The following is a 23,669-nucleotide window of genomic DNA, read 5'->3' as shown; positions in this document are numbered from 1 at the left end:
TTTCATTTCATGGTGCTACCAAGCCCTATGGAATCAGCGCCCAGAGGAAGCATCTACAATGGTGGCATCTCATGTCCCATGACTGACTACTGTAGAAGGACATTTGGGAACATGAAGACTTTCCTGTTACCCTTTTTCTTATAAGTAACTTCCTACTCAGAGGCACAAGAGGTAACATTTCCTATCAATATCAAGTCACATGTTGCTTGATATATATTATTATAAAAGACTCTTCTTAGTCTAATTACCTAACATTTCAGTGGAAGTCAAGGTCAAAACAGACAACTGTAGTAACTCCAATATGTCAGTGGTTCATATTATTTTTCATGTCTCCCTCCTGAAGAAAGCTAAGCAAACCACCAACAGGAATAAAGCAGAAAGAACTGCATTTTATTCCACAGATAGGAACCATAGTGAGTGATGAGCATCTGCTTCAGTATTTTATAATTCTTAAAGTGGTTTATTAATTCAAAAAAATTTCTAATTTGAAAGAATCTAGGCAAATAAATTTTAATTACATTTTTTAATATATTTAATTTGGTTTAAATATTTGATATATAATGATTCAATATGATACATGCATTGTAATCAGTCTTGAGAATTAATAATATTACACTTATTATAGTGAAATATCCACCCAAAGTTGCTCTCATGCACATTCAAAAGAGACAAGGTTGCCTCTCAGCTAAGACCCTAACTTTCAGGACAACTTTTATGAACTTTCTCCAGATGGTGTATCCATAGAACGAATGAATATCTTGACTTTGGGCACATAATACTATGTGTATTCCACTACTTTAACTTCAGTCTGGGTGTGGGATTGTCCCTCTCTTTATCTTTGAATGTTTCTTTGCTACAGTAGCACTAATAATTTTTATAATTAGTTAATATTTAATATCAACTCATAAACACTGACCTACTCCATCAATAACTAAAACAAATTGTTCCGTTTTCTACAAAATAGGAAAAGCCCATTTTCATGTTGGTAATCGGATACAGATTGAATGAGTAACCATAATTTAATCCTCACTATAGGGTATTATAGCATGCAGCTCTTATTATTCAGGGACTTAATTTGATGATTGGGATTCTTTATGATAAATGTCTGCCTAACATTGACTTTTACTCCAGTTATTTTAATACTCAAACAAAGCTTAACATTCCATTAAGGTCAATCTTCTGAAAATAACCTGCAAGTTTATACTTTTTTAATGTATTCTAACTTTGATAACTCTCTGCATTTGATTTTTATGAACACCTGTTTCTATAGGAGATGGTTGGATGAATTTGTACTGGAATAACTCATAAGCAGGAAAACATGCTGGGAACTCTTTTGAAGAGATGAAGCTTTGATGAAGGGCCTAGATCACACCAAAGTAAGTGAAGTTGAGAAATACTTACAGAAGGAGAACTGGCCCCATGAAGAAGAAAAAAGATCCAATTCAAAGTATTTGATTTGCCCAGTCCTAACCAGTCCCATTGTTAACAAGGTCTAAATTTAAAAATCGGGATGGAATGAGGCACTGGGAATTGTCTACAATACCAGCTGTCAACTAGTCATGAAAGACGAGGTCATTCTCCAAATTTTCTACTGGAGACAAGGCAAAGAAGGCCAAAAGTAAATACAAGTATACCTTGTTTTGTTGCATTTGACTTTATTGTATGTCATAGACCCTGCATTTTTTTACAAATTGAAGGTTCGTGGCAACCCTGCATTGAGCAAGTCTATCAGCACCATTTTTCTGACAGCATGTGCTTTCTTTGTGTCTCTGTGCCACATTTGGGAATTCTCACAATATTTCAAACTCATTCATTGTTATTCTTTCTTTTATAGTGAAAGAAAGAATAATAATTTCTTTTATGCTCAGTGATCTTTGAGTTATTATTGTAATTGTTTGGGGGCACCACAACTGACACCCATATAAAACAGGGAACTTAGTTGGTAAATGCTGTGTGTGTTCTGACTCCTTCACCAACTAGTCATTCCTCAATCTCTCACGCTCTTCTCGGGCTTCCCTATTCTCTCACACATAGAAATATTGAAATTAGGCCAATTAATAACCCTGCAATGGCCTCTAAGTGCTCAAGTGAAAGGAAGAGTCAAATGTCTCTCACTCAAAATTAAAAGCTGAACATGATTCAGCTTAGTGAGAAAGTCATGTGGAAAGCAGAGACAGGCTAAAATCTCGGCCTCTTGCATCAAACAGCCAAGTCGTGAATGCAAAGGAAAAGCTCTTGAAAGAAACTAAAAGTGCTACTCTGGTGAACACATGAATGATTAAAAAAAAAAAGTTGAAACAGCCTATTACTGATATGTAGAAAGTTTGAGTGGTATGGCTAGACGCTCAAACCAGCCACAACAGTCTCATAAATCAAAGCCTAATCCAGCACAAAGCTCTCAACATCAAGGTTAGATCCTTTTCCAGCAAAAAAATTCCAACTCATTGAAGGTCCAGATGATTGTTAACATTATTTAGCAATAAGGTATTTTTTAATTAAGGTATTTTTTTTGTTCTTTTTTTTTTTTAGATGGAGTCTCACTCCATCACCCAGGCTGGAGTGCAGTGGTACAATCTTGGATCACTGCAACCTCCACCTCCTGGGTTCAAGTGATTCTCCTGCTTCAGCCTCCCAAATAGCTGGGTAAATTACAGGCACACACCACCATGCCTAGCTATTTTTTTTTCTTTTTTTTGCATTTTTAGTAGAGACAGCATTTTACCACATTGGCCAGGCTGGTCTCAAACTCCTGACCTTAGGTGATCCACCTGCCTAGGCTTCCTAAAGTGCTGGGATTACAGGTGTGAGCCACCATGCCCAGCCAGATATGGATACTTTTTAGACATAATGCTATTGCACACTTAACAGACAATAGCATAGTGTAAACACAACTTTTATTTGCATTGTGTGACTTGCTTCACTGCAACATTCGCTTTATTGTGGTGGTCTGGAACTGAATTTGCAGTATCTCTGAGTTAGGCTTGTATGGAAAAACCAGGGGCATGAATTAGAATGAAGTGGCAATAGTAGACTCCCCAACTCACCAGAGATATCAGAGTTAGCACTGTGGCTCACATCTACCTGAACCCCCATTAGGCCCGATAGGAAGGGCAATTACTGACAGGGTTACAACAGGAGGCTCTTGTCAAGCACATCAGTGTCCATTTGCCTCTGGGCACTGGAACATCAAGAATGGCAACCTGAAGAATATTTCCAGATCCCCTGAGCAACCAACTGGAAGACAACCAAAAGATGTATATGGTAAGTTAGTTATAAAGCGGAATGAATGCAAAGGATGAAATAGAAATAATACAAAGTCTCAGGACTTACTGATTTTTGTGTATTATGAGCAAATTAGGACAGTTCTATACTATACTTCACTCTAGCAAGACCAAGTGTCCAAATGCAAATTGGCCCTCAATAAAAGTAAAACAGGCTCAAAATAAATCAGATTCTTAAAAAAAAAAAAAAAAAAAAAAAACTTTTCACTAAAAAATTGAATGATAAAACCAAAAGCCATGCCAGTGCTGCTCACTGCTTTCAGATGAATGAACCATCAATTTATTCATCTGATAAATATTTGTTGAGCAAATAGCATGTGATAAGCACTGTTCTAGGTACTGATGAATCAGACACAAGAGCTATCCCAATGGGATGAGGGTCATAGAACATGAACAAGAAAAACGCAAGGTAATTCCAGTGAATGACTGTCAAAGGGAGGTAATAAAGTGGCTTCCTGAGATAGAGAATGACTGTGGAGGGGAAGTGAGTACTTCTTTCTGCACAGTGGTCAGGAAAGGTCTTTTGGAGGAGAGTAGTATTTCACTGAGACCTGCGTGGTGGAAAGTGGGTAGCAAGGTAACAGAGACCAAGCAGAGGAGCAAGCTGGATCTGCTATTAGGGCTCAAGGACTGCATATGTTTGATGAACCTGTTTTAGGCCAAAGAGATCTCAGTCTTTATAATTTAATTTGCCCAAAAGCCTTGATGTTCACCTAAGAGACAGGGATAACGACCTGGAGGGAGAACCACTGAGGAGGTCTATACGGTGTCTGTTATCCAGCCCAGGTGCAGAGACCACTCCTGCAAGAAATGAATGGAGCTGCGCCAGGCCAAAGGTGAAGGAAGGCACTGTTTTCACAAGGGGCCCCTGAAACCAAGGTCCAGCGGAAAAAGCACATTTCCAAGTAGAGGAGGGGCATACCCCCATTTCTTTAAGAAGCCCAGTGTGATTCAGGCTCATTGTGCACAAAAGGAGGAAACAACACTATTTTTACACCTTGAAAGCTTCAGAGAGTACAGGTATCAGCATATTCATAAAGGACTGCACCATTGAAATGGTGCAAAGTGTAACTCTCAGGGACCCTGGGAAGGAAGAGACTCCCTGAATGCACCAAGGTGAAAGAGCAGGAGAAGACTTTTCATAACACATATAAGACATCCCATCTCCTAGGTGTATTTTGTGTCTACATGCGACAAGGATGAGTCAGTAAAGTGTGAGGTGTATCACCATATCCCCAGCCATAAAATCCCCTAGAATGTCACCTCTTCTCCCTATCTTCTCTTCACCTTTTTGTTCCCCTATGGATATGGTTTCCTTTTTAGTGATGGTTATTTCTCTCCTAGGTCTGGAAGTGGAATAAATGTCCTCATTGCTCTTTACTGCCCCTTTCAGGTAATTCTCCTTCCTTCTTCCCTATACCCTCCCCAACCTTAAGGCCCATATCATTGCTGTTATAAACTGAATCATGCCCTCCTCAATTTCATATGTTGAAGTCCCAACCCCCAGTACCATAGAATGTGAGTGTGTTTGGATAAGATATATTTAAAGAGGTAATTAAGGTTAAATGAGATTATTAGAGTGGGCCTTACTCCAATATTACTCATGCCTTTATAAGAAGAGGACATTAGGACACAAACATACACAGAGGAAAGACCCTGGAAGACAAAGGGAGAAGAGAGCCATGTACAAGTCAAGGAGAAAAGTCCCAGAAAGAACCAACCCTGCCAACACCTAGATCTTGGACTTCTAAACTTCAGAACTGTAAGAAATAAATGCTGTTGTTTAAGCCACCTGGCCTGTGTATTTGTTAAGACAGCCCCAGCAGACTAATACAATCAGATAGCCATCTCTCCTTGCTGTTATCTGCAGCTCTCTTTGAAGATCTTATTTTTGATTGAGTCCTCTTGCTGTCTCCGTCACAATCACTGTCATAATCCTTGGTGATTGATTTCTACAGCTCTGTGTATAAGCTTTCCAACACCTTGACCTCTGAGTTCTTTGTTCCTTATTCTGGCCCAGCCATCCACTCCCATGGTCATAGCATCAGGCAAACTCTCCAACTCATGTCCATGATGTGTTGAGCTTCTCGGCCCTCACAGATGCTGATCAGGGTGGGAGCACCTAAAGCCCCCAGCCAATCACTCTTGGCCTCAGGCAGTCCCCTGCAATTCCTGGACAGATATGCTATATAAATATTTTCATTTTCTATATGTACCACCACCACAACAACAAAATACTAGAAGGCACTGCCCTAGGTCTTGTGATTACCAATAACAGCACTCCACTCACAACCTCACTTCAACAATGACTTTTCTTCCAATCACCATCTCCCATCATTACCTACTTTCTTCTCCAGCTATTTAAGTCCAGAAATGTTTGACTCCACTGAGACCTACATGCCATTGAACCTTCCAAAATAAGTATTTGTTGAATAAATGAATGAATGGATGAATTTTCTATCACATTCCCATCTCCCCTTTAACTGTTCTTTTTCCCAAAGTTCAAGGATTAGGATAGGGCTATTCGTGTACTGAGGAAAATACAACTTTCCTAGTACACAAAACCCAAAGAAATTAATCTTTAATTTAAAATCATAGTTTGTGGGATATAGTGTGAGGAGGAAGCTCTTATAGCAGCCATTCATTCCACCTCTTCTCATGCTCCTCATCGTGGATGTCAAGAAACACAGAGACTGTGTTTTTGGGATTCTGTATTTTTCTGAGCTATTATTCATCATAGCTGGCAACAAAGACAAGTATTCATGAAGTTGCCTTCAAGGACAATGTGAAGCAACTGTTGATATTCTGCAAAGGATTGTCCACATCTTTATGGATTAGATGTGGCAGCATATTTTGTACCTGCCCTCCAAAAATCCACTAAATGTAGACAGTGAAAAATTTTTCTAAAGAAAATGTTACAGTCTGCTCAGATGTCCTAATGTTACTTATGTACTATCTTCAAAAATATATAACTCCCTCTATTCTAAAGCTTTATATGTGTATCTTCAAACTCTCCTGCCCAGCTAATCCTACTGAGCCATGAAATTGTAGCTTTTGGCAAGACCATCAGACATCATGATGACTGTACCTTCCCTGCTGAGATCAATAGTCTCTATCTCTCACTTGCCTTTGTCTAGGTCTCTACCCATATGGCTACCTAAAATTCTGTCTCTTTAGTTACCCTAATCTTACCTTCACCTATTCCAAAATTACAGAGATTTCTCTGTTCTTTTTCTCATTGTTCTATTCTCATAACTATTTTACTTTGAATTCTCTTGAGTCTAGACAATTAATAGATGCCTTGTGGAGGGCATATGTTCCAAAAAAAATTTAAGCATCATTGTATAACATTGTTCAGCCTCCTGGGATTTTTTTTTTAAAGAATTTAATGTGTATTCATGTCTCAGAGCTATATCTATATATAGCTCAAACTACATATGGCTTTACGGCTGTTACTCTTAATGACTAGCACTTTGTTCATACTTTATAACACTTATTATTGTATATTATGGTCAACGATTTAGGTGTCTACTTCCTCAGCTAAACAATGAGTTCTTCAATGGCAAGCAGCAGGTCTTATTTATATTTACATTCCCAGAATCTTGCCAAAGGCCAAGGGCCTAGCATAAGCTCCATAACTATTTGTTGAGTGAAAAACAAAAGTGTCACAACGTTATCTAACTGTGTGCATGTTTATGCAGGGAAAAAACTGGCCACTGAGTTCTACCTTCAAAGAGGTAAATAAATCAGTAGGGTAAAATTCTATTTTAGGAATTTCTTAAAACAACAACCAAAAATGCTTCATTGCAGAAGTAGAGAAGCAGTCACAAATAGATATCAGTCACTCTTAAATTTGCTTTGGAACCTCAGATTTGACGTCAGTAGTAAAACTGACATCATCATCACCAAGAATAGAACAAGAGATCAGATGTTGACAAAAGCAGCACGTGTGATTCAAATATTATCACAATTCTTGGAGTCAAAATTTTCTCTTCTAGTTTAATATAGATTCTCCTAATTCCAAGTCTAACTTTTATGCCAGTCACAAAAATTATAACCAAATATCCCAAGTCACTTTAGGAAGAAAAATAATTGATTCTATTAGTCAAATAACATTTAGTCAATTTGTTAAAAACCAGTTTTCAATTATGATAAATTGTTTAGATGTATTCAGCCATTATAATTTTATTTTGTATAGGTTATCTGGGAAGAGTTTGATTCAGCCCCCAAAGTCATAACTGATTATTTCCAATGGACTATTTGTTCATGCACCAGCTACTGTCTGAGAGAACTGAGGACTCAAAAAAAATATAGAAACTTTATAGTGACTTATAGAAAAGATATTTACTAAAGATACAATCTCTTACATGTAAAAAAAAAATAATTCAAGTGAGATTGGTTCTCTTCAATTTTTATAGTCTAAGCATGCCTGTAAAACTATATGGAGCATTTGTTAGTTGTTAACAAACACTGAGACGTCCTGATGCCAACATACAAAAATCTACTATGAAGCTGCTCCAAATATTATATTATGAGTAAAGAATGTTTAGGTTCTTTTCTTTGAGCAAGAACATGCATACTCTGTGATATGGTTTGGCTGTGTCCCCACCCAAATATCATCTTGAACTGTAGCTCCGATAATTCCCACATGTTGTTGTAGGCACCCAGTGAGAGAGAATTGATCATGGGTGCGGTTTCCCCTATATGAGAACTGTATGCACCCCTTCCCTTTTCACTTGGCTCTCATTCTCTCTTGCCTGCCATGTAAGATGTGCCTTTCTCCATGATTGTGAGGCCTTCCCAGTCACATGGAAGTGTGGGTCCATTAAACCTCTTTTTCTTTATAAATTATCCAGTGTTGGGTATGTCTTTATCAGCAGCATGAAAACGGACTAACACACTCTGGTATGAGGTCTACATGAAAAAGCAAATTTCTACAGTGCTCCAAACCAAGGAAGAGGTCAGCTGTAAGAATGGAATTTGGAAGAAGAAATTAAGTAAAATATATTGATATTTTCAAATTATGTCCTTTCATAATACATTGTTCAGTTTTTTTTATTGTTTCTGAAATGCAATTTAAATGTAAATATATTAGAGCTTGAAATGAATAGAGCTTAATTTCATGAAAAATTACTTATTCAATTGGCATATAGTGATTTAAAGTAATCTTTATGAATATTACTGTTTTAAGACATGTTTTAAAAATGTAACCTAAGAAAAAAATATAATTCAACATTTTATTTTTAAATAAGATAAACTATAGGAACTATCTGAAGAGATGACCCAGTTAAATATATTCTCCTATAAATCCCAGCTAGCTTTCTTAGGATACCATATTGTAAGTCTACATACATAAACTTAACACAAAAATAAGTAAGACTAATGACTAAAAAACGTACTTTACCCACAGGCAACCCAGTATAAAATTATTCATATCAGAAGAAATGATATGAATAATCACTTATTCATAGGCTAGAGAGACCCTATATAAAAGCAAATTTTTCAGGCAGAGGTCATGAGGCTTTGGAATACACGTTCTAAAAGAGAAAATTCTATTCTTCTCCAGACTTAAGATGGTTGTAAGTTAGGTCACATTCTGGCTTTCCCTGTCCCCAGAGAAGCACTTGTATCTATATGCTTTTGGGGTTAACATGTAAGTCTTCCATCTTGAATATACTTCTTTTTTATAGCCTATGTATTAGTCAGCGTTCTCCAGAAAAACAAAACCAATAAGATACATAGATTTATAAGAGATTTATGATGGGAACTAACTCACATAGTTAGGGGGTTTGAGAGGTCCCATGATCTGCTGTTCACAAGCTGGAGAAACAAGACCAAGCTGGAGAAACAAGACCGATCTGAAGGCCTAAGTGCCAGGGGAGTTGATGTAACTCACAGTTGATGGCCTCTATTTGGCTGAGACCTCAATGGGTTGGATGACGTCTGCCCACATTGGTGAGGCCAGCTCCTCTTTATTCAGTCTTCTAATTTAAATGCTAATATCTTTCAGAAGTACCTTCGTAGATACAATCAGAAATAATGTTTCACCAGCTATCAGTGTATCCCTTAACCCAGTCAAGTTGACACATAAAATTAACCATCACAGTCTACTTAGAGAAACTTCACCTGGGGGGGCAGTGCCAACTCCAGACTTGTGTTTTCTTCCCCACATCCCTTGCTAGAATGAATTATTGAAGTAGCGAAAAATTAGCAAGATATTTTTCCCTTTTGATGCTTTGGATTCTTATATGATTATGGCTGGTTCCATTTCCTTTGAACTGGTATCCTTGCTTCTCCATTGTCTAAGAGGTGAATATGTTCAATACATTCTTTTTGTGAGAGACCATGTCTCCTCCAGAACATTTTTCTCTCCTGGGAGTTCCCAGAAGCCGGAGACTTCACAAGAGATAGATTTTTTTCAGTAGACTGATCAGGGCCTGGAAAGGAATATGCTAAATTTTCACCATATTTCATCCACCTCACACAGCATAACACACATTAATTTCAGCAGGAAATTCACCTCCAAAATGGAGCTTGAAATGGAGTGGGGAAACAAGTGTTTTTTTCTCTTCAATCTTTAATGTCTTCACTGATATAACCCTCAAAATGGAAAGTGTAGGAAAACATTAAAAACTATGCTTATGCATAACAAATAACCCAGATTTGAAGCAATGATGGCATTCATACTCTGGAATTTTTAGTAACAATTAATGGTATTATATTTTGCATTTATATAGTTTATTATTCCAATCTATTTCCTTTTTTGATTCTCACAACAACCTACCAGTGAGACCAAGTTAAATATTTTTATTTCTATTTAGAAATCACAAGTTTAAACAACTTCTCAAGTTCATAATTGAATAAATCTAGAAACTGGAGCCTTGGTCCTTTAAATGTTTATTGTACACTACCAGGATTCACTACTATTTTGACAAATAGTCAACAAATATCAACTTATTATCTCCAGAGAAAACAATAGGCAATGCTGGAGCTGTGAACACAAGGTATTTTGAAAATATGTTTGGATATTTATTCATATTTATTCTGTGAAAGCTTTAAGTCTTGGAGATTCATCTTTCCCACATGACATAAAATCAACCATGAAGTCATACAGATGGCAAGCATACTCTTTTAGAGGATTATATAAGTCTTTAGGAAAATATCATACATAATTATAGACATCTTTTTAAATACATAACATATTCAAGAGAAAATTCAGAGGAATTTATTACATTAAGTTCTCGTTGTAGTCTAATAGTAGAATTTGAAGTGGAAGGAGGTAAGGAAGAAAGCGGGGAGTAACAGGAAGGAGTATGGGAGGATATCCAACCCACTGGTCTTTTTCCAACACCCTAAACTCAAAGAGAGTGCACTTTAAATTCAACAAAGTCTGGAGTGAATGTAATTAAAGAGTATATCAGTTAAATGTATTCATTCAGCTACAAGTAACAGAAAACTCAATATATAGTTGCTTAAAGAATTTATTTTTATGACATAGAAAAATCAAGAGGGAGATTGTTGGAGCTGGTGTATTTTTAAAATAATATTATCAAAGAACCAGGTCCTTCTATTTGCCAGCTCTGCCATCTTTAGTGTGGGACTATTGTCCTTGGGGTCACAAAGAGGCTTCTTGTCCTACTGAGCATTGTTTGTACTTTCCAAGCAGGAAGAAAGAGAGGGAAAAAGAAGGCAAATAGCCGCTTTTTGCAGGGCTTTCTCCTATAGATCATTAGTTCACACTCTGCCACATGGCCACTTCTATCTACAAGGGAAACTGGCAACTCAAGTACTCCTCTTGGAAGGTTCTATAATACAGAAAGGCACAGAGGAGGGTGCTGTTGAATGAATCAACCTGTTATATCTGCCACATAATGTTGGACTGCAAGGTATTTCTTAATAAAGAGAGCTTTGAAACTAATCCTGAAAAATAAGTCTAGAATACAGTGAGAGAAAGAAAATCAAGACAGAAAGAAGTACATAGTGAAAATTCTGCAAGGTGTGTTTTGTTTTTCTTTTTGACAATGTGAAATGTAAGTTAAAGTGGACCTACGTAATATTCAAATTTGAAAAAAGCAGGACTACAATTCATCCATTCAGTTACTCAACAAACACCAGATATTTATCAAACATCTGAGTGCATATCAGGCATTTGATAAATATTTGTTGAATAACTGAATGGATGAATTGTAGTCCTGCTTCTTCTTTTGCAAAAGCCAATTGTGTCTTTAAGTAAAGGCTTTGTTATGTAAAGAGCTGTTTGGGTTTGAAAGTGACTTCACTTCAGCTCACTAGAATGAAAGTTAAAAGCTTGAGCGTATGCTTCCAATACTCATTACTAGAACTAAATCTCAAACCTATTCTTATCTAAGTGACTAGTTTTAGCATTTGAAGGCTGAAGAGAAACACATTATTTGTTTGTTTTACTCTTTGATAAAACATTTCTAGAAAACAACTGACTGCAAAACCTCCATTACTTGTGTCACTCTTAACTTGCCTTTTTATCTTTTTTTAAATAAATGAAACTGTAATTTCACAAAGTCTCTAGTAGAAAAGGAAGATCAAGCTTTTACAGTGAACTAGACAAAATAGTTGTTCTTGTTGGAGAGACCTCACTCAGCTGATCTCATTTGAGCTGCAAAAAATGAATGTAGACAATATCATGTACTAGAAGATTGGTTCTTTTTCACAGAAAAGGAAAATTATAGGTTTTGTCTCAAGTAATAACCTGAACACAATGGATGATTTTCTTTCTAAAAAATGAAGAGGAATTGTGAGTACATAATACAATTTAGTTCTCAAGATGAAGAAAAAGCAACAATGACTACATAGTGTTTTTCATTTCAGGAAACTATTATCCTAGAAGATAGATTTTTTTTTTTTTTGGAGGGGGATGGAGTGTCACTCTGTCCGATGGCATGATCTTGGCTCACTTCAACCTCTGCTTCCCGGGCTTAGGTGATTCTCCCTCAGCCTCCTGAGTAGCTGGGATTATAGGCACCTGCCACCATGCACAGCTAGTTTTTGTATTTTTAGTAGAGACAAGGTTTTGCCATATTAACCAGGCTGGTCTCGAATTCCTGACCTCAGGTGATTTGCCTGCATCAGCCTCCCGAAATGCTGGGATTGCAGGTGTGAGACACCGTGCCCGGCCTGGAAGATAGATTTTGAATGCTGAACAGAAATATGTAATGATTTGATTCAATGAAATCTGCATCTGTTGGATCCCCACTTTGTGGCTTCAGTTTTCATAGGCCCAGGGGAAACAAACATGAAACTGCTTAGCCTCTGCCTTTCTTAATTTTGTGAAGAAGGCAGATGTAAAAGCAAGCACACAAATAAACTCCAGAACACTACAAGTGCTTTCACAGAGGCACAAAAAGATAAATGTAAACAAATCTGCCTAGGGTAGTGGGAGAAGATCTCAGAAAAGTTGTTAGACTCTAGCAATCTGGCTTTTTGGCTTTCAAGTCCCTGTAGAGTCCCCTCCCACAATGAGTCAGGGCTTGCCTGGATGACTATAATAGAATACTGAGGAAATGACAGCATGCGGCATCCAGGGCTAAGCCATAAATACAAGAAATTTCCACTTCTACTTGCTCTCCCCTTGCTCTGAGAAAAGCCAGCTGCCATGTTGTAAGAAAACTCAACAGCCCTAAGAAGTCTACACATTGAGAAACTGAGACCTCCTGACAACAGCCAATCAGCTCGCCAGCCATGCGAGAGACCAAACCTCAAAGCAGAACATCGCCTTCTCAAAGCAGAACCTCAAAGCCAGCACCAAACCTTCAAATTAACTACATCTTCACTACATGAGAGAACCTCAGCCAGAACCACCAAGCCAAGACAATTTCACATTCCTGGACCATTGCACGAGAAAAATGTTTACCGTTGTTTTACATCACTAATTTTGGAGTTTACTTGTTATGCAGCAATAGATAACTAATGCAGGTCTTCGTGGATCAACTGAAATGAGCTAGACTAAGGAGTACTAGAAGTCATTCTAAGAAGAAACAGAAGATGCAAAGGCACAGAGATGTGAAACAGTATATTTAGAAATGATGAGAGACTGAAAATGCAGTGACATGGGGTATGTGGAGTGGCAGCAAAGAAGATGAGGGTAGGAAAGAAAAAGTATGAATGCCAAGATGAAGGGTTCTAGTTTTATCACTATAGGCAATTGGAAGGCAATTAAAGCTTCTAAGTAGTAGCAATAATCAGCCTCATCATTATAATCACCTTTGCAAGGCTTACGATGTACTAGACATTGTTTCAAGCATTTTATATGAATTCATTAAAACCTCACGCCTCCTACTTCATGAAATAAGCACTTCTATTATCCAGTTTACAGACGAGGAAGCCAAAGTACAGGTAAAGAGGCGTGGAAGTTGAGGACTGTTTGCAAGGGAATGGTTAACAAGATGGATCAGGAAGACAACGGAATTGGAGGCAGACAAGAGGTACTGACTGGTACTCAGGGAAGAGTCATCAGTCAGCAGGAGGTCACAGTGGGCTGTTAGAAGTACTTGAGCAGGTGAGTTAAAATGTAGAAAGCTGTGATTTTAGAAGGGAGTCCAGAGGCAAGAAAGATGTTATCACTGCTAAGAAGGGTAAATGATAATGGAGTTAGCTTCAGGGACCGGTGACTGTTTAATCCAAGATTAATTCAAGACATAATGAAAGGAAAAAACATCTTATATTGGTTGTATATCCCTTGTCTGAAATGCTTGGGATCTGAAGTCTTTTGGATTTCAGATTTTTCTCAGATTTTCAAATATTTGCATACAAAGTCATGTGACACATAACATTTTGGTTAGGAACAGACTGTGTATATACAACAGTGGTCCCAGAATACTGTATTATATTTGTACTGTATCTTTTCTATTTTTGTTAAGTTTAGACACAAAAATGTTTAACATCGTGCTATAATTGTCCACAGTATTCAGTACCGTAGCAAGCTATACCAGACAGCCTAGGTGTGTAGTAGGCTAAGCCATCTAGGTTCACTAAGTACACTCTGTGATGTTTACACAGCTACAAAATCACCAACAATACACTTCTCAGAATGTATACCTGTCATTATATGACGCACGACTGTACATAATGAGGTATCTTTGGGTCGGGACCCAAGTATAAAGATGAAATTCATTTTATTTTTCATATATATCTTATACATGTAGCCTGAAGATAATTATAGAAACGATTTTTAATAATTTTGTGCATGGAACAAAGTTTTGTCTGTGACCCATCACCTGAATTCAGGTATAAAATTTTCCCCTGTGATGTCATGTCAGGGTTAAAACAGTTTCGGATTGGGAGCATTTCAGATTTCAGGTTTTTGAATTAGGGATGCTCAATTCATAAGTGGGGAAAACAAAAGGAAGCTATCTGAGGGAGGAGAGAAGGAGAGTTTAAAGAGTACAAGGCCAGGGTCTCAGTATTGTCTACGTGGCAAAATTTAAGGCTGCCTGTTGAGAGTGAAGGGATTTAGTATGAGACAGAATACTAACGAGAGTACAAAAGATTGTAATGGCTGTCATGGAAAGTGAGAAGGGAGCTGGCAGGTACTAAAAACCATCACCAGGCCACCTAAAATCTCCTTGGGTTTGCATGTCAAAGGAATACTTTTTAGAGAGTGATTTAACGGGCCAGAAAAATAATCTTCTACAAAATCCTGAAAGGTAAACTCAAAAAGGACATAGACCAGAGCCATTGGTGTGATAAGTAATTGTAAGTGGTCTCCTAAGAGGAAAATAATATGCTTTTTTGTTTATTTGTTTTTTACTGGTTCAACATTTTGCTCCAAAAGAATTTGCTTTATTCAAAAAGTACTATGTTCTTGGGTGGGGCGCAGTGGCCCCCACCTGTAATCCCAGCACTTTGGGAGGCCGAGACAGGCAAATCCCCTGAGGTCAGGAGTTCGAGACCAGACTGGTCAACATGGTGAAACCCTGTCTCTACTAAAAATACAAAAATTAGCCAGGCGTGATGGCACACATCTGTAGTCCCAGCTACTTGGGAGACTGGGCATGAGAATCACTTGAACGCGGGAGGCAAAGGTTGCAAGGAGCCAAAATCATGCCACTGCACTCCAGCCTGGGCGAGAGTAAGACTCTACCTCAAAAAAAAAAACTATGTTCTTAAAGCCCATCTGTGTATTAGGAGAGTCCCCTTGATTACATTAATGGGACTCTCCTAATATACAGATTGGCTTTAAGAACATAGTGTGTTCTCCTAAAACACAGATCGGTTTTAAGAACCCAATGTGATCAGTCACATTGATCTTACAGTCAGTTTGGTAGGGTAAAATCAATTTACGAAAGAATGGAATGAAGTATTAAATACAGAATAACTCCAAGTAATAGGGGCAAACTTTAAAGAATGTACAATTAAGACCCAATCTAGAAGTTTATCATTTAACCAAGTGCAGAATGACACTGATAATAGAAAATATTAATATTGCTATTAATATTTAACCTTCAATATTAATATGGAAGGTTTGCTACTGTTATAATCTGTAATAAATGTGTCCATTACCAACAGTCACTGTGTCCAAAATTTAGTACGTCTTAAGAAGGCTCTTCCCTCAAGGATATTTTTAGGGTAACTATAAAATCATCATATCGCCTCACTTTTCTTTTCCACAGAGATTCTCAGGGAAAACTCTGTCTATAAATGGAGGCTATGATTTTGCCACCTTCCCACTGGGAGTTCTCAGTATCCTTGTTTGTGTTTTGCAAGATGTTTTAAACGCCAAGGGGGAAAAGGTGCTGTGAAATTACTATTATTATCCAACTTCTGTTTTCATCTGTATTTATTTCTCTGTAAGTCCTTTTCCTATTTTCTGTAAAAGCTAAACACAGAATGTTACCTTTGGATATTAATGAACCACTAAAAATTACTCAGAATTGCTTCTGAAGTAAAAGTAAAGTACAACACAAAGAAAAGACCATCCAGAAAGAAAATCAAAATGCTCCTTCTTTCTCTTCCTTTCTTTCTCTTTCATTCTTTTTTCTTTCTTTCCCTCTTTCTTTCTTTTCTTTCTTTTTCTTTCTTTTTTCTCTTTCTAAAAGAAAAAAAGAAAGAAAAAAGAGGCCCATAGTCAAAGATGACTGCCAAAATAAATAAATAAAAAGAAAATCAGAATGAATATACTTATTATTTAGATATAGACATTTCTTTAACTGGCTCCCAAGATTTTGTTTTAAATTAACTAATGACCTAATTTATCTCCTTGACAATCAGATTTCATCAAAAACTACACCATCCTGGTCATACCATTTTGTGGAGTAAGTATGAATAGAACCAGCACCGGCCCCCGGAGGTCGCCTGGATGTCAATAACAGTTTTACTATCAGTTGAAGTTCTTCACTCCCTCCTCTGCTCACCCACACACCGTTTGCATTCCTTATTATTGCACTTTTAATTTTGCATTGTGATTATGTTTTTTTCTGTGTTACTTACTCTTCCTTAAATTCATCCAGGCAACTAACTACATCTAACTCATTTTGAATCACCACAGTATCTAGCAAAGTTCACAGTAAAAGAAAAGTAAATGTTCTCATCCTAAATTATTCATCTAATTAATTCTACCCAAAGATTGGTACAATTGCCTAACACTTGTCAGTTCTAAATTCCATTTGAAACCACCTTCTAAAATATAAAAGGCAAAACCAAAATTAAGATGAAAGGAGTGCTAAACAGAAAACAGGCTGAGTGAGTAATCCCTTGAACATGCTAAAACAAGCCTAAAACACAATGATGGGTCAAAAGCTCCTTCATGGACTACCACCACGTTAGCATGTTCCAAATTATGTAAAATATGTTCATTATGTACTGTCCTAGATTAAAAATTATGTGTTCCTTATTCATCTTTGTACCCCCAACTGACATATTAACTTAGGGAGCCCTGAGACTTAGTTATGTAAGAATAAGGAAGCTCTTATCACTAAAACAGATGAAATATTTTGATTTCTCTCTAAATGATTAACTTCTCTTCTCCTCCTCTCTTGAGCACAATAAACACATGAAAGTTTCTGCTCATTCCTCATCTCCCCTATGAACCACTATTTTTTAAAAGTAGCTCCCCTTTGGTTCCTCTCTATCCTTCTCACCTAATTCTATTTTCTCCATTGAACCTAGCATTATATGAATTCACCTTACTCATTGGTCTATGGCCCTTCATTTTCACACCAGAATGTAAGTTTCTTGTGAGTAAGACAACTGTCTGCATGTTTCACCACTGTCTCCAGCACGCAGAACAACAATATTTGAACCTGACTATATACTGAAAACACAAAAGAGCTTCTAAAGTGACAGAGGCCTAGACTCAAGTCAGAACAATTAAATCGGGATCTGTGGAACAAGGGACCCAAACCTCACTGTTTCATCCTCTTTTAAGACTAAAAAGAAATTATAATTTTCAGCCAAGTTTGAGAACTACTGACCTAGAACTTAATTGACAATTATGGTAAATTAGTGGATGAATAAATCCAAGGACAATTGACTAGAACTCACCATTCATTTCTCAATGTCTGACTTTTGCATAGAAAATGCCCCTTTTACCTGGTTCAAAGCCATAGCTTTAACTCTAAATAGCTGTCTTAGAAGTGATGGATTTTAATTTAAGCATCTTTCCTTTACTACCACTGGAAAAGCTACTCATGGTTGGTCAGTAGCAGATTCTTTGTTTATTAAGGACAGTGCATTATGGAGCCAGAGTGAGTAAAGAGAATCCTTGGAAAATCTGAAAATAAACAAACCTGTACATGACAAATGGATGGGTGTGAAAAGAGAATTGGTTAGCACGAACAAACCCATACACAGCTTTTGAAAAATGGGAGATGTCAGCTATCCAGACAAAGCAGATATACAATACCCAAAGTCATCATCACATGAAATCTTTTGAAAACATTCTTGAAAATATTTATTTTACTCTGCCTTCTCTCAATCAATAAACTCCTTATGCAGTTCTTAGAGAACATATTCACAATGATTATATCTTGCTCTTCATGATTTTCTCTGGCTAGATGGATTTATTCCTGTATTTTATAAGTTATTCCATCACCCACTCATGCTCTGCTTCAACCAGTAATAGAGGAAACATTAAAAATCCTATCAAGTTCTGACACTGTAAAAGACGGCCATGACTTTCCCTTTGGATAATGCACATATTTCTTCAGTCTTTCCCATCAGCCATGGGATAGTTAAAACAACAGGTGGTTGAAAAAAGTCACTTAACTTATTGGAGGGGGATCTTTTCTTTTCTTTGCAAAACTCTATTCCCTCCATCCTGGCCACAAGTTCCTGGTGCCAGGTAATATGGATTTTGACAACAAATTACTTTATCCAATTTCCAAATCATTAAGGTGCTACAAATAATTACTAGGAATAGTCATTAGTTAGTAGAGTGGATATAAGCATGGAATTAACTTAGGGTTAATTTTTTTTTACTTTTAAGTTCAGGAGTGCAAGAACAGGTGTGTTACATAGGTAAACGTGTGTAATGGAGTTTTTATTGTATGGATCATTTCATCCCCCAGATATTAAGCTTAGTACCCATTAGTTATTTTTCATGATCCTCGCCCTCCTCCCACCCTCCACCCTCTGAAAGGCTCCAGTGTGTATTGTTCCCCTCTATGTATCCATGTGTTATCATCATTTAGCTCCCACTTATAAGTGAGAACATGTGGTATTTGGTTTTCTGTTCCTGTGTTAGTTTGCTAAGTATAATGACCTCCAGCACCATTCATGTCCCTGTAAAGGACATGACGTCATTCTTTTATATAGCTGCATAGTATTCCATGGTGCCTATGTACCACATTTTCTTTATCCAGTCTATCATTGATGGGCATTTAGGTTGATTCCATGTCTTTGCTACTGTGAATAGTGCTGCAGCAAACATATGCGTGCATGTATCTTTATAACAGAATGATTTATATTCCTTTGGGTATATACCCAATGATGGGATTGCTTGGTCGAAAGGTATTTCTGTCCTGAGGTCTTTGAGGAATCACTACACTCTCTTCCATAATGGCTGAAATAATTTTCACTCCCACCAACAGCATATAAGCAATCCTTTTTCTCCACAACCTTACCAGCACCTGTTATTTTTTGACTTTTTAATAATAGACATTCTGACTGGTGTTAGATGGTGTCTCATTGTGGTTTTGATTTGCATTTCTATTATTGACTAAACTATGTCTTTCCAAAGTAAGAATGATTTATTGACTCTAGCTAATAATCATATGCTTTGGAAGATTGTTTTTTCTTGTTTGCCAAAAGTAAAAACCGTGTGGGAAGACATTCCCTTTTCTGTTCCTCGGAGCATCATCTAAGACACATACTCTGGAGAGAAAATCAGTGGCCTCGACCACACTTTTTCTTCATTTGGATTATTATCAATCATGGTCGATCCCCTTTCTACCATTATAAAAACCTGAAGAATTGCTATTTCCCACTGGATAGCTGCCAGGAGTGAGAAGGTAGTTAACCTCCTGCCTCTACAGAATACCCCTCATCTGCCTTTCCCCAAACATATGCCAACCACATAAGCAGTTTTAAATTCAAGAACTGGTTCTGAAACTGTAAAGGGAAACTATACTCTAAACTGAATAGACTTCAGTTTAGAACAATCTATCTAGAGTTCTATCCAAGGACATTTATTATTAAAGTAACAAGGTAACTTAATATATGTTAGTACCATGCATGGGCTACAGGCAGGGTAAGGGTCTAAACTACTCCATTTAAATGCTATGTTGTCATACTTAATTACCCTTTCCCATTCATTCATTCAATGACTATTCTTCGTGGTCTGCTATGTCCCAGAGAGTGTTCTAGGTACCAGGGAGGCAACAGTGAATTATATGGTCCTGTCCTGAGAGAATTTACAGACTATGTGATAAAAGAGATTACACAAATAATCAAATACATAATTGAATGCATGACCAATTCTATAAAGTAAAAAGAACACCAAGGCCATAAATCAAGGCCATCCTGTCTCCTCTTGGGCCTGCTCATAGCACCAGGAAGTTCATAGAAGACTTCCATGAGTCTGCTTCTAATAGGACTAGGAAGCTGTTGCAGGGTTTGAAGCAGATATGATGTAATCAGCTTTTAATTTTTGTAAATAGCTGTACTATATGGTGGTAGAACATAGAGGGCAAGTACATGATCTTACTTAGAGTTAGACAGTCATTCACTCACTGTCACCTTCAGCGTCCACAGATATAAAGCAGGAAAATAATGGCTCCTCCTCTGAGGATTGTATTAAGGATTAAGTGAGGTAATCCACAACAAGTCTTCCATTTTAACACAAGAGAAAGAAAATTAGAACTTAGACCAGTCTGGGAAATTCCAAGGATTTGATTTGATGATGAAAAAAAAAACAACCACATTTTCTTTCCATTAACTATGCCATTAAAAAAAAAATCAGTAATTGACTTTGGAAAAATTTATAAAACTGGAACCAATTTTTCAAACTAAAAAAGTCAATTTTCAAACTGATGATTAATATGGAATATTCCACATTAAAAGTTGAGTAACACTAAAGAATATATTTTATGTTAATATACTATGCTCATTGCACATTTATAAGAATGTCAATTCATCTAAAGTGCATTAATAACATGAGTATTCAACCAAATAAAAGTATTCAACATAAGAATATTTAAATTAGCATCATTTTCCTAACTTCTTAGGCTCTGCTCATATCCAAAGTCATGAAAGGGATAGCTTGACTAGGAATTAGTCTGCATTTTATGACTCCTACTTAAATATATCATCTTGTATTATTCAAACAATACCAGATTTTTATAAAGCCCCTGAATTTTCACTTATCCTAATCTCATCACCATTGTAAAAGAAAAAAAAATCTATGGCAAAGATGGCTGAATAGGAACACCTCCGGAGCGCAGTTCCCAGTGAGAGCAACACAGAAGGTGAGTGATCTCCGCATTTCCAACCAAAGTACCAGGTTCATCTCAATGGGACTGGTTGGACAGTGGGTGTAGCCCAAGGAAGGCAAACCGAGGCAGGGTGGAGTCTTGCCTCACCTGGAAAGTACAAGAGACCAGAGAACTCCCCTGCTACCCAAAGGAGGCCATCAGGGACCTTTCCAGGTACTCTGGCACTCCAACTCAGATGCTGCACTTTTCCCAAGTTCTTTACAGCCCAGAGACCAGGAGATTCCTACCAGTGCCGACACCAGTGGGCAGGTTTCCAGCACAGAGCTAGGTGACCATTTTAGCTGGCGCCATGGGTTTCCAGCACAAAACTGGCTGGCTGTTTTAGCCGGCACCTGGAATGCCTGTGAGACAGAACTGCCCATTCTCCTGAAAAAAATGAGGGGGCTGAGGCAGGGAGCCAAGTAATCTGGCTTGGCGGGTCCCACCCCCACAAAGACCAGCAAACAGTCCCACTGGCTTGAGATTTTCACAGCCAGCACAGCAGTGGTGGGAGGGGTGTCCACCATTACAGAGGCAGTTCTAACCTTGCCTGTATAAACAAAAGCACAAGAAAGTTGACACAGCAGCTAGGCGGAGCCAGCAGCAGCTCAGCAAGGCCTTCGCAGGCAGACTGTGACTAGACTCCCTTCTTGCTGGGCAGGGCATCTCAGAAAAAAGGCAGCAGCCCATCAGGGAATTATAAATAAAGCCCCAGCTTCCCAGGACAGAGCACCTGGGAGCAGGGGCAGTTGTGAGTGCCACTTCAGCAGACTTAAATGTCCCTGCCCAGCAGCTCTGAAGGGAGCAACAGAACTCCCAGCACAACACTTGAGCTCTGAAAAGGGACACACTGCCTCCTCAAGTGGCTCCTTGACCCCCTTATATCCAAAGAGACACTTCATACAGGAGAGCTCTTGCTGACATCTGGCAGGTACCTTTGTGGGACGAAGCTACCAGAGGAAAGAACAGGCAGCAATCCATGCTGTTCTGCAGCCCACCCCCTAGGTGATTCCCAGGCAAGCAGGGTCTGGAGTGGACCTCCAGTAGTCCTGCAGCAGAGGGGCCTGACTGTTAGAAGGAAAACTAAAAAACAGAAGAAATAGCTTCAACATCAACAGAAAGGATGTCCATTCAGAGACCCCATCAGAAAGTCAACAACTTCAATGAACAAAGGTAGATAAATCCATGAAGGTGGGAAAAAATCATGCAAAAAGTCTGAATCACCAAAAACCAGACCACCTCTTCTTTTCCAAGGGATCACAACTCCTCACCAGCAAGGGAACAAAAGTGGATGGAGAATGAGTTTGACGAATTGAGAGAAGCAGGCTCAGAAGGTGGGTAATAACAAACTTCTCTGAGCTAAAAGAGCATGTTCTAACCCAATGCAAAGAAATGAAGAACTTTGAAAAAAGGTTAGATGAAATACTAAGTAGAATCACCAGCTTAGAGAAGAACATAAACGACTTGATGGAGCTGAAAAACACAGCATGAGAACTTTGTGAAGCAAACACAAGTTTCAATAGCTGAATTGATCAAGCAGAAGAAAGTCTATCAGAGATTGAAGATCAACTCGATGAAATAAAACAAGAAGGCAAGATTATAAAAAGAGTGAAAAGAAATGAACAAAGCCTCCAAGAAATATGGGATTCTATGAAAAGATCTAATCTATGTTTGATCAGTGTACCTGAATGTGATGGAGAGAATGAATCCAAGCTGGAAAACTCTTCAGGATATCATACAGGAGAACTTCCCCAACCTAGCAAGGCAGGCCAATGTTCAAATCCAGGAAATACAGAGAACACCACAAAGATATTCCTCAAGAAGAGCAACCCCAAGGTATATAATCGTCAGATTCACCAGGGTTGAAATGAAGGAAAAAATGCTAAGGGCAGCCAGAGAGAAAGGTCAGGTTACCCACAAAGGGAAGTCCATCAGACTTACAGCAGATCTCTCAGCAGAGACCCTACAAGCCAGAAGAAACTGGGGACAATATTTGACATCCTTAAGGAAAAGAACTTTCAACCCAAAATTTCATATCCAGCCAAACTAAGCTTCATGTGCAAAGGAGAAATAAAATCCTTTATAGACAAGTAATTGCTGAGAGATTTCATCACCAGTAGGCCAGCCTTATAAGAGCTCCTGAAGGAAGCACTAAACATGTAAAGGAACAATCAGCACCAGCCACCGCAAAAACATACCAAATGGTAAAGACCAACAACACAATGAAGAAACTACATTAACTAATGGGCAAAACAACCAGCTAGTATCAAAATGGCAGGATCAAATTCACACATAACAATATTAACCTTAAATATAAATGGGCTAAATGCCCCAATCAAAAGACACAGACTGGCAAATTGGATAAAGTGTCAAGACCCATTGGTGTGCTGTATTCAGGAGACCCATCTCACATGCAAAGGCACACATAGGCTCAAAATAAAGGGAT

Source organism: Aotus nancymaae, unplaced genomic scaffold (genome assembly GCF_030222135.1).
Source record: "Aotus nancymaae isolate 86718 unplaced genomic scaffold, 86718_ANA_hifiasm-v0.15.2.pri h1tg000022l_1, whole genome shotgun sequence".
In the NCBI taxonomy this organism is placed as follows: domain Eukaryota; kingdom Metazoa; phylum Chordata; class Mammalia; order Primates; family Aotidae; genus Aotus; species Aotus nancymaae.
Note: the sequence above shows the minus strand (reverse complement) of the source record.